Below are 14,358 nucleotides of genomic sequence, written 5' to 3' on the forward strand. Positions count from 1 at the left end.
ACTCTCAATCACATCAAACAGCACAAGCAAGGAAGTTCCAGAATGGCTAAAATCGCATACAGCACCTTAAAGTGCATTGTAAACGGTGTCAGTGATGTCATGTTTACACACAAGTGATGTTCTTTCTTATAGTTTTTATGAGTGCGCATGTGTGTGGAAAAGACCGGATAACTAAAGGTAACAACACTGGATAACAATTACATCATATCGACAAGCCAACGTAGCAAGAATTCAACATTTCTGGGGACTACAGATCAAATCACACATATATGTACATACACAATCAACTAGAACACACCAATTGGAGCAGGGTTCCTCAATAGGTGGCCCGTGGGCCAGATCCGGCCCGCGAGAGACAACTGTTTGGCTCGCGCCAAAGGCCTGATCACACCAAGTCTGTGACGATTTTGCGAGACGAACCTCCGACGAAACACACACAGAGTCCGTGAAAAATAAAAACCAAACAAAATTTCACCCTCGTACAGTAGGCGGCGTTGTTGCTGTTCTACAAACATTTTCCCAGTCTCCTGCCCTGCCCAGCTGTGAATGCTAGATGAACGCTGTTAAGGCATTTATTTACCTATTTTGGCATAACTGTTTCATTATGTTCTTTCCATGGTGTTGATGCATGTTGCATAAATATCATCCTGTTTATATTTGAACTTGTATTTTGCTATGAGTAAACAGACTCCCGAACCCAACTACTCTTTTTATATTGTCTGGATTAATGCCTGCATAATATAACACAAGGTTCTGCCATTATTGCAATACTTTGTTATATTTTCCTCGCAATAAAATTAGCAGTGTGGTTCTTAAGTTTGTTTGTGTACAGTAAAATATTGCATGTAAAGATTATTTTTATGGGATATTTTTACTATGAACTTCTCTGCTATTATTAATGCCAGGAGAATATGATATAAATTAAATAATATATATTAAGACAAAACACCATAAGCAGCCTTTAAAAAACAGACCAGGTGTTTGCAGTACAAACGGTTCAATTATATAATTTTCAGGGGTGCCAGCTGCACCTACGTCTGTGAGTCATCGTTTTCTATAATGAATATCATCAAGAACCAGGATAGTGCACATCTTGATCAGTGTCTCAGGATTGCTACAGCAGAGTAAAGTCCCAACATCAGAGGTTGCTTCAGCCCGTCGCTGTCACTTCTTTCATTGAATGGGGAGTATATGTCAGTTAATACAGGTACAGTTTGACCCCCATTAATCAAAGGAAGAACAATAACAATATTAATGCTAACAGGTCTAATAACTGAATTTGCAATTAGGGAAAGTGCAGGGAGTAGGTCCCATTTGGAGATGAGCAGGAACGGTTCCAAGGAGAACATGGAGATCAAGATTATTCATTAAAGTTTTTTGTTTTTCATTATTTCATTCAGTTTTTATTATTTTAATTTTTTTCAACAGGCAAAGTTGTGTAGTTTTGTTTTTCTGTATACAAACAAAATGTTTATAATTGTTTGAATAAATAAAACAGGCTACTAATACTGAGAAAAAAACTTATAAAAACAAAAAACAAAAACAAAAACAGGATATTTATGTCACGACTCTTTTAGCAAAAACAATCAAAACAACAATAGTAATAATAATAATATTATTAGCAGCAGCACAAACAGTTTTTCATTACATCGAGGGTGGTATCCCTTGGCTTTGTATTGTTGACAGAATATGGCCCTTGGTGAAAACTAATTGGGGAACCCTGAATTAGAGCTATCGACTACTGTCCCTCGCATCTGTGTATGGGCTCAAGTACATCGGGGGAATCTCAGAGTATGACATAACCCCAGAGGGAAACCCACTAATGCTGCGCCAGGCCATGATGGAAACAAACACAGAAGCAACTGTTGGACTTCTGTAAATAAAGCGACGCAATAGAGAACAAAAAATAGCAGTCTTCCTGACGCAGTGTTCCTTATTTTTTACAAGCATTGTCAGGACATTACGTTATATACTCTTTGTTTGCTGTGGTGCAAACTGCTCCATGTAAAATAAAACAACTTTTAGTAGGCTACAAACATTTTTGGTGTCTTCATCTCATGTGACTATACAGGATTTTAAACATATTTTTCAAAAATACTATCCATTTTTTATTCTCTTTTCCATTGTTTTGCAGTGCTGTTTGTGTACATTCAGTGCATTTACACTGATCTTGATGCCAAAGTTTTTACTTAATTTGCTCTATTTTCTGTTAGCATCAGTGGTAAAGTGGATCAGTCTTGTTCTTTCATGCAGTAGTTGTTTTTAAATCTTCTGTATAATTAAATTAACTCTATGGCCTTTTATTTCATTTCACTAGCCTAGTTTCCATCCTCTTTTTGCGCTATTTTGTTATCGACAAAGTGAAAATGCATAAAACAAATTTTACGAAATTTGCCGTCTTCTGCCTGTTTCCATTCAAATGGCCTTTTATCGATAAAAATTGTGTGCGTGATGACATCATGCCTAAAAAAACACTTTGTTTTGGTTTATCGCAAAAGAAATCTGCCCTTAAGCCGTTTCCATACAGAAATGAGTGTTTATCGCTAATTCGCCTCCCAGATGTCCCTAATTTTTTTCCACTGAAGTTTTGATAAAATGGGGACAATTCATTGAAATTAGCCAGCTTACTGTAATTTTAATTTCACAAATAAATGCAATCAGAAGACAAGGAATTGCAATCAAACGGGAGCTGTTGCCCTTCTGATAGGACTGTAATGTTGGTCCTGATGTTGCGCCTATCGTAGGTTGCCACCGGTTCCGACCCGAAAGGGAATCGTCATGACCCTGTTCAAGCTGGAAACTTGCACCAAGTAATGGGGAAACTTTCAGTCTTAGTATAAGGACCATCCATCAATGTGTATATGCTGAGTGCACAACTATTAAAGAAACATTGATGCTGTGTAATATCAGGGTTTACATATGATACATTCTTGATATTCAATAGGCTATTTTGAACAGTCATCTAATCTAAAGCATCGCCATCACAACTGCATTATGTCCTGCATATTTGTCCAGCAAATACATTTTAGTGTCATAATGCAATTTACATTTTCTGAAGAAGCTCAGCAAATGCGATCCGAGGTAAAAAGGGTTAGATTTAAAATATTTAAAAGTTTTTAAATGTTCAAAAGCTTGTTTTCTGAAAGTGATCTCAGCATTGGACAGATAGTTCTGATAGTTTCTTGAAAAAATGTAGAACATTCTGAGAATGTCATTCAGCCAACTTTTTTTGTCTACAGAACAGGGTAAAGCTAATTTAAGTTTGTGTAAATTGGTTGGTAATTTATTTTTTAATTTAATGCTTTTTTCGTTTGGTAATTTATTTAATACAGGAAAAGTAAGCTAAACAATAATTTTATAGAATTGGGCTATATGTAAGTGTTCCAAAAAAGCACACTGAAGTTTTTCTCCTAGCATTGTGTATTTAGTTTTAATTTAAAACATCTTTGTGCATAGAAATGATATGTTTTTTATATTGTAGGCTAATTCCATGACTGCCGTCTATTATTTTGAATGGTGTGGAAAAGCAACTAAAATAAATAAACGGATGTCTACCATGATTAATTTAATCGCAAAGAGTGGCTATTCATTTGATCTCCGTGCACTTGTCGAAGTGCATAATACGAGATATTTGTGTTGGCACTCCTGGAAGTGTCATGTTTGCAGCATCAAATCTATATGCCGTTAAGATCAGTCCATAATAATGTACAATAAATTGGCTTTCAATGCAAATACCTTGTCGTCATGATTAATACAGGCTAACGATTGGGGCAAATTCTGTCATGTGACACTATATTTTTGCGTTAATGGCAATTTTTTTGTGAAGTATCGACATAGAATTTATGCGCTAGAGTTAAACGGAAAAATATTATGTAGACATTTTAGCGATAATTTGCATTTCAATCAGCTTTATTTTGATGCACTAAAACTTTTTCCGCAAAAAATCCTTGGATGGAAACGTATTTACTGTGGTTGTGGAAGAACGACTTCCTGCTTTAGTATCATGGGAGAGGCCTCACCCCAGTGGGTAGATGTCTGACGATCAATTCGTGCCTCCCCAAATACTTACCGTCTACTGCATCATGATGTGCCAGTATAGCGGCTACATACACCTTCAAGGTGGAGGGGGACAGCCGCCCTTCCAGCCCCTCCTGCAGGAAGGAAAGCACTGATCCAACTGCGCATCTCTGGGGGTCTTCGCATCGGGAAGAACACCACTTAGCGAACAGACGTCACTTCAATGCACCCACCAGTGGTAGGCCACTTAGGTCTTCCGCATCCCGTCCAAGGGCCATACGTGGAGATTCCAGAGGTCTGGTCATGGGTGCCAGATGGTGTCCCGTCCCTGAGAAAGAAGGTCCTTCCTCACGGAAATTCGCCGTGGGTCTGTAAAATGTTACGATGAAGTAGGGGCTGTAAAACCCCCTCTTCATCTTGGCTGGAGGAACAGGCGCGCGAGGCTGCAGCGTTCTCGCCTTTCACTGAAGTGAAACGGACGCCGTTGAACCTGGGCGGGCGCCTGGCGAACTGAATCGCGTAGCCGAGTCAGCTTGGGCTCGCGCTCCCCAACCCATCGCAGTGGTTGATCAGGACCAAGGGGACAATCACATTGGACGTACCGGCAGGTGGGGCCTCACGATGGGGTGGAGCCTGAGGTGCCACATCGAGGGGGCTGGAGCCCCGACTTCGTGGCTGTGCTGAGTCTGGGAACATCGAAGCACTTATCTGGCTCTGGATACCCACCATAGGGCCGGTCAGGGAGGAGGAAAGTCGTCCCTGCAGTCCGTCGAACCGGCCTGGTGTGGCCGTGTTTGTGCCACAGCTTCGGGAATGCGGCGAATCTACGAAAAGGCAAAGGATTCTCCTCCCGGCCCTCCACCGTGGGATGGAGTGGTCTGCTTACCATCTCTAGGCCTGCAGCAGGTCTCCACATGCCTGGGTCGCCCGTCTCAGGGGCGCTTTGAAGACTTCCTCGGGTTCTTGATGGCCGGCCGTGAGACGGGTGGCATCTGCTTCCTGCGGGTGGCTCCACGCTGGGGCCGGGCCACGGGGGCAGGCTGCGGCAGAGCCGGTGTTGTTGCAGCAGGAGGACGCCCTTGGCGATGAGCAGACGAGGTGCGAGGTCTTGAACTGCACCGATGCAGGATGTACTGAATAGCCTCCGTCTGCTGTTTCACTGCCGAGAACTGCTGGGCGAAGTCCTCAACAGTGTCGCCGAACAGGCTGACCTGGGAGACGGGAGCGTCAAGGAACCGTACCTTGTCAGCTTCCCACATCTCGACCAAGTTGAGCCATAGGTGGCTCTCCTGGACCACCAGGGTGGACATCGCCTGCCCGAGAGTCCGTGCCGTGACCTTTGTCGCCCGGAGAGCGAGGTCGGTCGCTGAGCACAGCTCTTGCATCAATCCTGGGTCAGAACTACCCTTGTGCAGTTCTCTTAGCACCTTGGCTTGGTGCATTTGCAGGGAGAGCCATGGCATGCAGGGCGGAGGCGGCCTGTCCAGCGGCACCACAGGCCTTAGTCGCCAGAGACGACGTAACCCTACAGGCGCTGGACGGGGTCTCAGGTGGCCCCGCCAGGTGGCGATGTTTTGCGGGCACAGGTGCACCGCAGCCGCCTTATCCACCTGGGGAATCACCGAGTACCCCCTGGCAGCCCCACCATCAAGGGTAGTGAGAGCGGAGAAACCATGTCCGGGCAGTGAAAGGTGCCCGTCACGACCTCGTGACCTCCTCATGCACCTCCGGGAAGAAAGGGACCAGGGCGGGGCACGGCCATGAGCGGCGCTCCGGGCCCAAGAACCAATCGTCAGGCTGTGAGGGTTCAGGGGGGGTGAAGGGTTCCACTTCAGCCCGACACACGCAGCCACCCGGGCAAGCATGGCTGCCAGCTGCGTGTCAGGCTGCGACTGGGCGACCGCACCAGAAGGTGGGAGCCCAGTCGAGTCCTCAGCGTCAGACTGGACAGCCCGCTCTCCGATGCTGCAATTGAGAGCTCATCCACTTTGCGAGCGTCGAAACGAGATCAGGAACTCGCTCTGAGACGAGCCGGCGGTCTCATCCCAGCGGGGCAAACGAGTGTACTGGGAAAATATATTCTTTCAGTAGGAAGAATATACTCTTTTAGCTGCTGAAGCACCCAGGGGCGTTCTCTGCACTTCACCAGTGCAAGAGGGGGTGATGCCGCTGTAATGCGCCGTAAATCCAACAGCTTTTCGAGGTGAATGGATCGGCAGAGTAATTCAGCTCGCTGAACACAACCGCTCGGCTCCAAAGAGAAAATCTGAATGAGTGGTTGCGAGGCAGCTCCTTTTATACCCGTATATCATGGGGAGTGACATGCAAATTCCACTCGCCAATTCCCATTGGCCTTTTTTCAAAGATCAGATGTGTTCGGGGCTCCCAAGGGCGACCCCTAGTGTCACTACATTGACACAACGTCGAGTGAGTGACAGAAAGGGAACTGTGGAAACCATAGCAATGTTGAATCCTGATTGGCTGACTCAAATTTCAAGGTGTTGATTCATTTTCAAGGTGTTTATTAACTTTGCTGCTATGAAGTACTTTTAGATAAAGAGAAAGAAAGACAGAACGAAAACTAACAAACAAAAATGAAAGAAAGAAAAATGACAGTTTTACTTGTCTGAATGACAAGTACCTGGAAAAGCTGAATGACAAGCCCTGAAGTGTCATTTTAAATGTTGTAAGTAAATGTAAAGTTTTTGTAGGGTAGTCCTTGATTGGCCTTGTCATTGTTTAGCTCTGGTTTTAACTGGTTAATTCTCCACTGAAGTTCCAGACACGCTTCCTGATGCCATGGTTAGGATAGAGAGTAAGTCCAGCTGCTTGGACACTCCCTTCAGGGCCCCAGAAAAACCAAACATCATGTGTGGCCGGTCTGTGGTCACTGTCCATGCAACTGCTGCAGCATTCAGAGGCGCAGGACCTGCGATCAGTAACACGACATTAACACACTGTGTGTCTCGCCACCAGTGACTACAACAGTTAACGGTGTCATCGCTTTTGTGTCACTCCCTTTTGAGCTCATAATCCTCCATCATTTAAAAGAAATATCTGTATAACAAGAAACCATCTCAGTGCTTGAGTTAAGCTGAAAATAGCAGCAGTTTTTGTGTTTTTTTTTACTTGTGTTTTCATTTAGAGGGAGAGGTGTGGTCACTCGTTCAGTTTATATAGTCGTGCTCTAATATGAAGGTAATGTTCTAGTTGTGGTTCCCACATTCCAGAATAAAGTCATTTCTTTTATCCTGAACCATGACTAACACAGGAAGGGTGAAAGATTGTGTTTCAAATGAAAGCAAACAGCCGTCTTTCTCAGTTTTTGACTCTCTGTCCATATGAACCCTTAGCCTAAAGGAATGAAAAAAGAAAAGCTAGTGATCAAGCAAGTGATCCATTTTTTTTTTTTTTTAGATATATCTTGGAATTTGGAAAATATCTGCAAAATAAACTTTATTAGTATGTAATGCAGTCTCTGTATATTACAATATTACGGGTTCAATACAAGTTAAGCTCAATCGACAGCATTTGTGGAATAATGTTGATTACCACAAAATGTATTTTGACTCGTCCCTCCTTTTCTTTCTTTTTTTAAATTTTATTTTTTATTTTCTCCCCTTTTTCTCCCCAATTCGGAATGCCCAATTCCCAATGTGCTCTAAGTGCTCATGGTGGCGTAGTGACTCGCCTCAATCCGGGTTTCAACCCCTCATCCTCACCACATTCTATAGAGGGACTATTGAGAGCATCCTGAGCAGCTGCATCACTGCCTGGTTTGGGACTTGCACCGTTTCGGACTGCAAAGCCCTGCTGAGGATAGTGAGGACAGCTGAGAAGTTCATCTGGGTCTCTCTTCCCTCCATCAAAGACATTTACACCACACGCTACATCCGCAAAGCAACCAGCATTATGGATGACCCCACACACCCCTCAGTGGTGGCTCAGCGGTTAAGGCTCTGGGTTACTGATCAGAAGGTTGGGGGTTCAAGCCCCAGCACCGCCAAGATGCCACTGTTGGGCCTTGAGCAAGGCCCTTGACCTTATCTACTCCAGGGGCGCTGTATCATGGCTGACCCTGCACTCTGACCCCAGCTTAGCTGGGATATGTGAAAAAAAGAATTTCACTGTATATGTGCTAATGTGTGATAAATAAATATAATTTAAAAAAAAATTAAAAAAATTAATTAAAAACAAACTCTTCACGCTCCTGCCGTCTGGCAAGAGGTACCGAAGCATTCGGTCCCTCACGGCCAGATTGTGTAACAGCTTCTTCCCCCAAGCCATCAGACTCCTCAATAGTCAGAGACTGGACTGACACACACACACACACACCTGTACACCATCCAACTTTTGCACATGTCCAGAGTTGCACTTAATTCATTGTCACTTTATACCTGGCTGCTACCTCAATAACTGCTATGTCCATAGAACACTATTTCATATTATGTTATGTTTACATTCTGCATTTTTAGAAAGTGTCATCTTTTTGCACTACTCAGATTAGAAATGTGTACTGGTCGGCGCTGCACTGTCTCTCACTGTCTCTTACTGTGCCTATTGTCCTGTTTCCTTTTTAGTAATTATTGTAATGTCCTGTACTTTTTGCACATGTTTACACGTGCACTTTATGTAGGAATGTGTAGGTCTTATTCAGTCTGTGTAGTCTCATGTGGTTCTGTGTTTGTCCTATGTTGTTTTATGTAGCACCATGGTCCTGGAGGAACGTTGTCTCGTTTCGCTGTGTACTGTACTAACTGTATATGGTCGAACGACAATAAAAAAACACTTGAACTTGAACTTGAACAGAGGATGAATCTCAGTTGCCTCCGCGTCTGAGACCGTCAATCTATGCATCTTATCACGTGGCTTGTTGAGCACGTTACCGCGGAGACGTAGCGCGTGTGGAGGCTTCACGCTATTCACGCATACAATGTAAATTGTATCAACACCTCCTCCACAACCCTTCAGACGAGGCTCATGTTTATAACAATAAGCTGGGGGAGTTGATTCGTTTAAACTAATATATTCATCCAGTTTAAGCCAGGTTTCAGTCAAACAGAGCACATCCAAACCATGATCTGTAATAATTTAATTTACAATTCTGTAAATAGAAAGAGATCTAATGTTTAGTAGCCCTACCTTCATATGATGTTTATCTTAAAATTTTTTGTTTTGTTCAAGTTTGACCTTAATCAAAATTTTTTTTAATGATTTAGTGAGAGTTTTATGTTTGGTAGCTCGGGGAACAGACACAGTCTCTATGTGAGATCTAGGTGATACAGTCTCTATGTGCTATAGTTTATGTGACCTATGTGATGTCTCAAGGCAGCTAGCAGACGTTCGGATTAACCAGTTTGTCTGCTTCCTGACCTGGGCCCCAGTTAGTCAAATACTATCATTATTAAGACTATGAGCCAAATTACTAGAGAGGAGAGCGGCACCTTCCCTGGAGGGATGGAGTCCATCTCTCTTTAGCAGGTCAGGTCTACCCCAAAAACTCTTCCAATTGTCTATAAATCCTATGTTATTCTCTGGACACCACTCAGACATCCAGCCATTCAATGGCACTAATCTACTATAAACCTCGTCACCACGATGAGCAGGGAGGGGGCCAGAGCGTATTACAGTGTCTGACATTGTATTTGCAAGTCACACACCTCTTTAACATTATCTCTAGTGATCTTCGACTGGCGAAGCCAGACATCATTAGTGCCGACATGAATAACAATTTTAGAAAATGTACATTTAGCATTAGCCAGCACTTGTAAATTTGATCTGATGTCAGATGCTCTGGCACCCGAAATGTATTTAACAATAGTGGCTGGAGTCTCTATTTCCATGTTCCTTACAATAGAATCACCAATTATTAAGGCTCTTTCAACATGATTCTCAGTGGGTGCCTCACTGAGTGGGGAGAATCGATTGGAAACCCTAACAGGAACGGGAGAGTGGTGTCGCTTTGCTGAGTGAGTATGCTGCCGAGACATCACCCAAACGCCCTGCTGCAGGGGCTCTAGAGCCAGAACCAAAGTGTGTGTATTGCTCGCTGTTCTACCCGCATCCGAAACATTATCTACCGGCTTCTCTTTCTCACTGACCTCCACTAGCGTTCGGATGCGTGTCTCTTACTCATTAATCCTTCTCCGTCAGCCTGACTAATTCCTTACATTTATGACATGTGAATCCCTCACTGCTGAAGGAAGAAGCTATAGTAAACATGTGACATGTAATGCAGGAAGAAATAACATGAGCGTATGCCATGACTTACCGCAACTGATTGTTGTTGTTGTTGTTGTTGTTGTTGGTTGTTCCTGAGCGGTGAGGATTTGAGATCAATGTGAATCCCTCACGCAATTGTTTGTTGTTATGGTTGTTCTTGATAAGCAGTGCTTTGAGATCAATGCAATAATCCGTATAACACAGAGGAAAAAAATGGGTGCATGCTGTAAAATGTGTGCAGTTTAATCGCGATAAAAATAGAAAGCGGATGCATGCGGAAAATGCACGCAGTTGAATTGCGAAAAGAGAATAATGTGGGGGAAAACCCGATGCGTGCTGAAAAATGGCAGATGTTAAGGATTAAAAGCTGAAAACAGATAGATAAGCAATGCTAAAAAAAATAAAAAATAAAAAAGAGTCTCTCCACAACAGTTCCAGGTAACTTTTCTAATGATAAAAAGGTAAATATCAATAAAACTAATATCATATTCCATCTGCTAATATGCACATATCTTATTTAAACAGATGTAATTCATGAACCTCATGAAAATCCAGCGTTTTCTTCTTGTCAAGCAGTCATCTAATATCTTCCTCTGAAGCGTGTATTCTATCAGCCAAAATCAAAAACTTCAGGATCAAAAGTTCCTCTGATTCACAAATCATGATGGTCCATCTGTAACAATCCAAGTAGGTGATCCAGGCCGTTTAAACTGTCAGGAGATTGCTGCACATCCTTGTGAGTGCAACTTTAAGGTAAAAGTGCTTCACGTGTACTATGAGTAAATGTCTTATTCACTATCACTGTATGTACAATTTATTTGATTCTGTATTTTTTGAGTAAATGCGATTGTTGATGCGCACATGCCATCCATGGTTGCTGGACTACTGTGTGTACTGTTATTTCCTTCTTCCTAATATATTAAAAATGTCTTCATGGGCAAATTAATTATTAAAATTATACAATTATAAGCTCCCTATTTCTGTCTTTATATCCTCCAAAAAACTGGCCTCCTATTGTGTTTCACGGAAGAAAGAAAATCAAGTTTGGAACAACATGATGGTGAGTAAATGATGGATGAATTATCCCTTTAAGTAATGCACTTTTCACCAGAGATTCTTTTATACTTAGATGCTAACTTCCTATACCATAGGAGAGAGTGTAACGGTCAACTAGCGTGTTACGACAGTAAGTCACCATTTGCGGATACCACACAAATGAATGGGGAGAGCTGTAAACTGACACCTGTCGCAAAATTGTCTGTGACTTCTCTTATAAAACAGCTATTTTATTGTAGTAAACTCAACACATAGTTGGATTGTTTAGTGTAAAACATTTTGAAGATTAGCAGACAGGTGGTCAGTTCATTAAGTGATGAGCTGTTTCCTCACAAAAGCAGTTTATTCAGTGTACTGAAGCATCTTCTCCATAGACATCCGTTCAAAAAGTATTGCCTCTGGTCTCCTCGCCAACCTTGTAGGTGCGCCCTTGGTAGAGAGGTTCTGCTATTTGCAGTCAGCCATGATTAATTTATTCCATAAGAAAAAGTATCCAAAAGCGGGGATTACTGAGACAGCTGGTTGTGATGTTAATGTCAACCCACATTAGGCAGCGCAGCTCCATTTAAAATGTTATTAGAATACTGATTTGAGTAAAGTATAAATTTAATGTGAGTGTAGAGGATTTAAAAAAATAACAATTAAAAGTAGGCTACTATTCATTTCTTTAGGAGTAAAACTTTTTTAATGAAAGAAAAATTACAAAGTGCCCCTTTAAAGATGCAAATCAGCCGGGTATTCCACGCACACTGCGCACTGCATATATACTTCTCACTTCGTGCCTAGTAGGTGTAGTATGGTTGCACACTACTTTTCCCTCTGTACGTCGGAGCCTGAGTGTTCTTTCAGTTGTTTTGTGAGAAAACCGAGTTTAAAGAGGATGTTCCCGCTCTTCTTGTCCCTCCTCTGCACTGAGAGCAGCAGGGCTTTGTGTGAGTTTTTCGGCGGAGGGACTCTCTTCAGTTTCTTAAACTTTAGCGGCGCGTTTGGTCTGGACGAACCGTTGGAATGTTCGTGAAAGCGCTGTGTGAGATTTGCAGGTTAGAGCCCTGGACGTGTACGTGAAACTGCAGGTAAACAAAGACACTTTTGAAAGTTTGATAATGGCTCACTGCGCGCTTGGAACGCAACGCGATACCCTTATGACTGGATCAGTGTTTATGAATGCGTTGCGTTCGAGTGTGTCGCGCCGTTGGCAGTGTAGATGATGGGCAAGTATCTTTTCAGTAGTTTGACATCTGCACATCAGTTTAATGCAGTATTTATGGCTCAGTTGAGGAATGCACCATGTTCATTTTCATTTCACTTACGTAATTGTCTCCACCTGTAAACGTTAGTGAATTGGCGAAGTATGATGAAGAAGTACATTTATTGTTCGCGTTTATCAGAGGTCCTGTTGTCTTTATTTACCCATAGTCATTCAAACTCAACTAGCTTTTCCTTCACGAACTATTGCGCTAGTATCAGATGGTAATGCCGAATTATTTACATGGTGCCCTAACATACATCGCACATTTCCCTTTTCCCTTTTTTTATTTTCTTGTTTTTATTCTTCTGTCGTTATTAGGGCTGTTTTCAAGAGGTCTGGATTTAGTTTTTGTCCCACTAATTTCAGAACCTGTTCGGACGCCTGTATTTATAAGCTGTTTCTCTCTTTAGTGCCATTTTATTGAATCCATAATGATCATGTACAGAATGTTGTTGTTTGGATTAAGTAGATTATAGTGCTATAATATAATTTGTAATGAAAATATGTGCAAAATAGAAGCATTTTCCCGAGTGTACTTTGACTTGTGCACCTTACTGTATGTGTGATTAAACCGATAGCTAGAGATTGAACTGTCATGGGACAGTCAGTATATGAGACACTGTGTCTCTTTCAAACCTGACAGTGTATATTTGTGTGTGTGTGTGTGTGTGTGTGTGTGTTATATTTGACATATTCTCCAAGTATAGGTTTCTGCAGCACAATAATGGGTGTTTTCAAACCGGGATGGACATTTCTAAACTATCCAATGAAAGTAGGGAATTTCAGTGGTTTGGAAACGCCCATTTTTGTTCTGCAGAGTCTCATATTGTCAGATAGCACAGATGAAGCCGTGGTGTTTGAGTCATGCTGCCTCTCTGTGGTGTGACATTAGAATAACAGGCAGTCAAACAGCACTGACAATGTGTCAAAAACCCTCACTACACATTTACACATTAATATATTGATTTAAAAACTACAGCGAACTGTAATTGGAAAGCAGTTTTTTCCCCCACCATAGATATTGCATCAGCAAAATCCATTATCGGCCGACCTCTAGTTTTCACATCTAGGATTTGTTTTCTAATATTCACGAACTAATTTATACTAGTAATATTTGTGTACAAAACAAAACTCATACTGTTCATGAGAGTTAATTTTGTTTAGAAAACATCTCTTGTGATCATCCATATTATCGTTTTGAGAAAGAATAATACTTCTTATCAGAAAAGCCCTTTCTTCTTCTGAAGCTCTGAATGGAGATTGTTTCATAACAAGCAGCCTTTCACAGTTTAGTAATCATGCAAGGCCGCATCGCAATTTTATTCTTAATTCAATCAATCGTGCAGCCGTAATGGATACCATCTGGATGTCTCAGAGGTCAAAGTCTGCAGGAATAGAGTGTTTTGGATGATTTTCTCCTCATCTTGAACAGTAAGTGCAACTTTTACACTTCAGCAACGCCCCTTTTTCCTCATTATTTTGAAAATGACAATGAACAGGAATTGAATATTTCATGTTCTCAGGAATGCCAACCCTTCTACATTATGTGGCTATTATTATATCTGGATTGAGTATTTAAATTCACAGTTTTTAAAGAGTGTTTGGTCTCCAAAAAACTATATTATTGCATTACTTTATCTCTGTATCTGATTTAGAACGGACAAAACTCTAGATCTAACAACCTGGATAAAGTTAACCGTAATTTTTTTTTTTCTTCCAGTCAAAATTTGTGCTGCATTAATTAATGACAGTTTTAACTAATCAATGCTAGCAAGTGACCATCATATAAGCAGGATAATCCATGAAAAGGTGTG

The 14,358-nt window shown here is 41.9% G+C and overlaps 1 protein-coding gene across 8 annotated transcripts in view; it reads left to right on the forward strand.

The window, feature by feature from the left end:
* The window catches only part of LOC127433365 (PH and SEC7 domain-containing protein 3-like), a 204,532-nt gene that overhangs the window by 87,542 nt on the left and 102,632 nt on the right, over positions 1–14,358 (forward strand). Inside the window, exon 1 of one of the 8 annotated variants that reach the window (XM_051685204.1) lies at positions 12,101–12,368. The exons of 6 other annotated variants lie outside the window; for them this stretch is intronic. The gene's annotated coding sequence lies outside the window, so the exon portion shown is untranslated. Of the gene's footprint in view, positions 1–12,100; positions 12,369–12,457; positions 13,976–14,358 lie in introns of those variants that run through there. One more of the 8 variants, XM_051685205.1, reaches the window with a different exon arrangement.

The sequence above is a fragment of the Myxocyprinus asiaticus genome, chromosome 43 (assembly GCF_019703515.2).
Source record: "Myxocyprinus asiaticus isolate MX2 ecotype Aquarium Trade chromosome 43, UBuf_Myxa_2, whole genome shotgun sequence".
NCBI lineage: Eukaryota > Metazoa > Chordata > Actinopteri > Cypriniformes > Catostomidae > Myxocyprinus > Myxocyprinus asiaticus.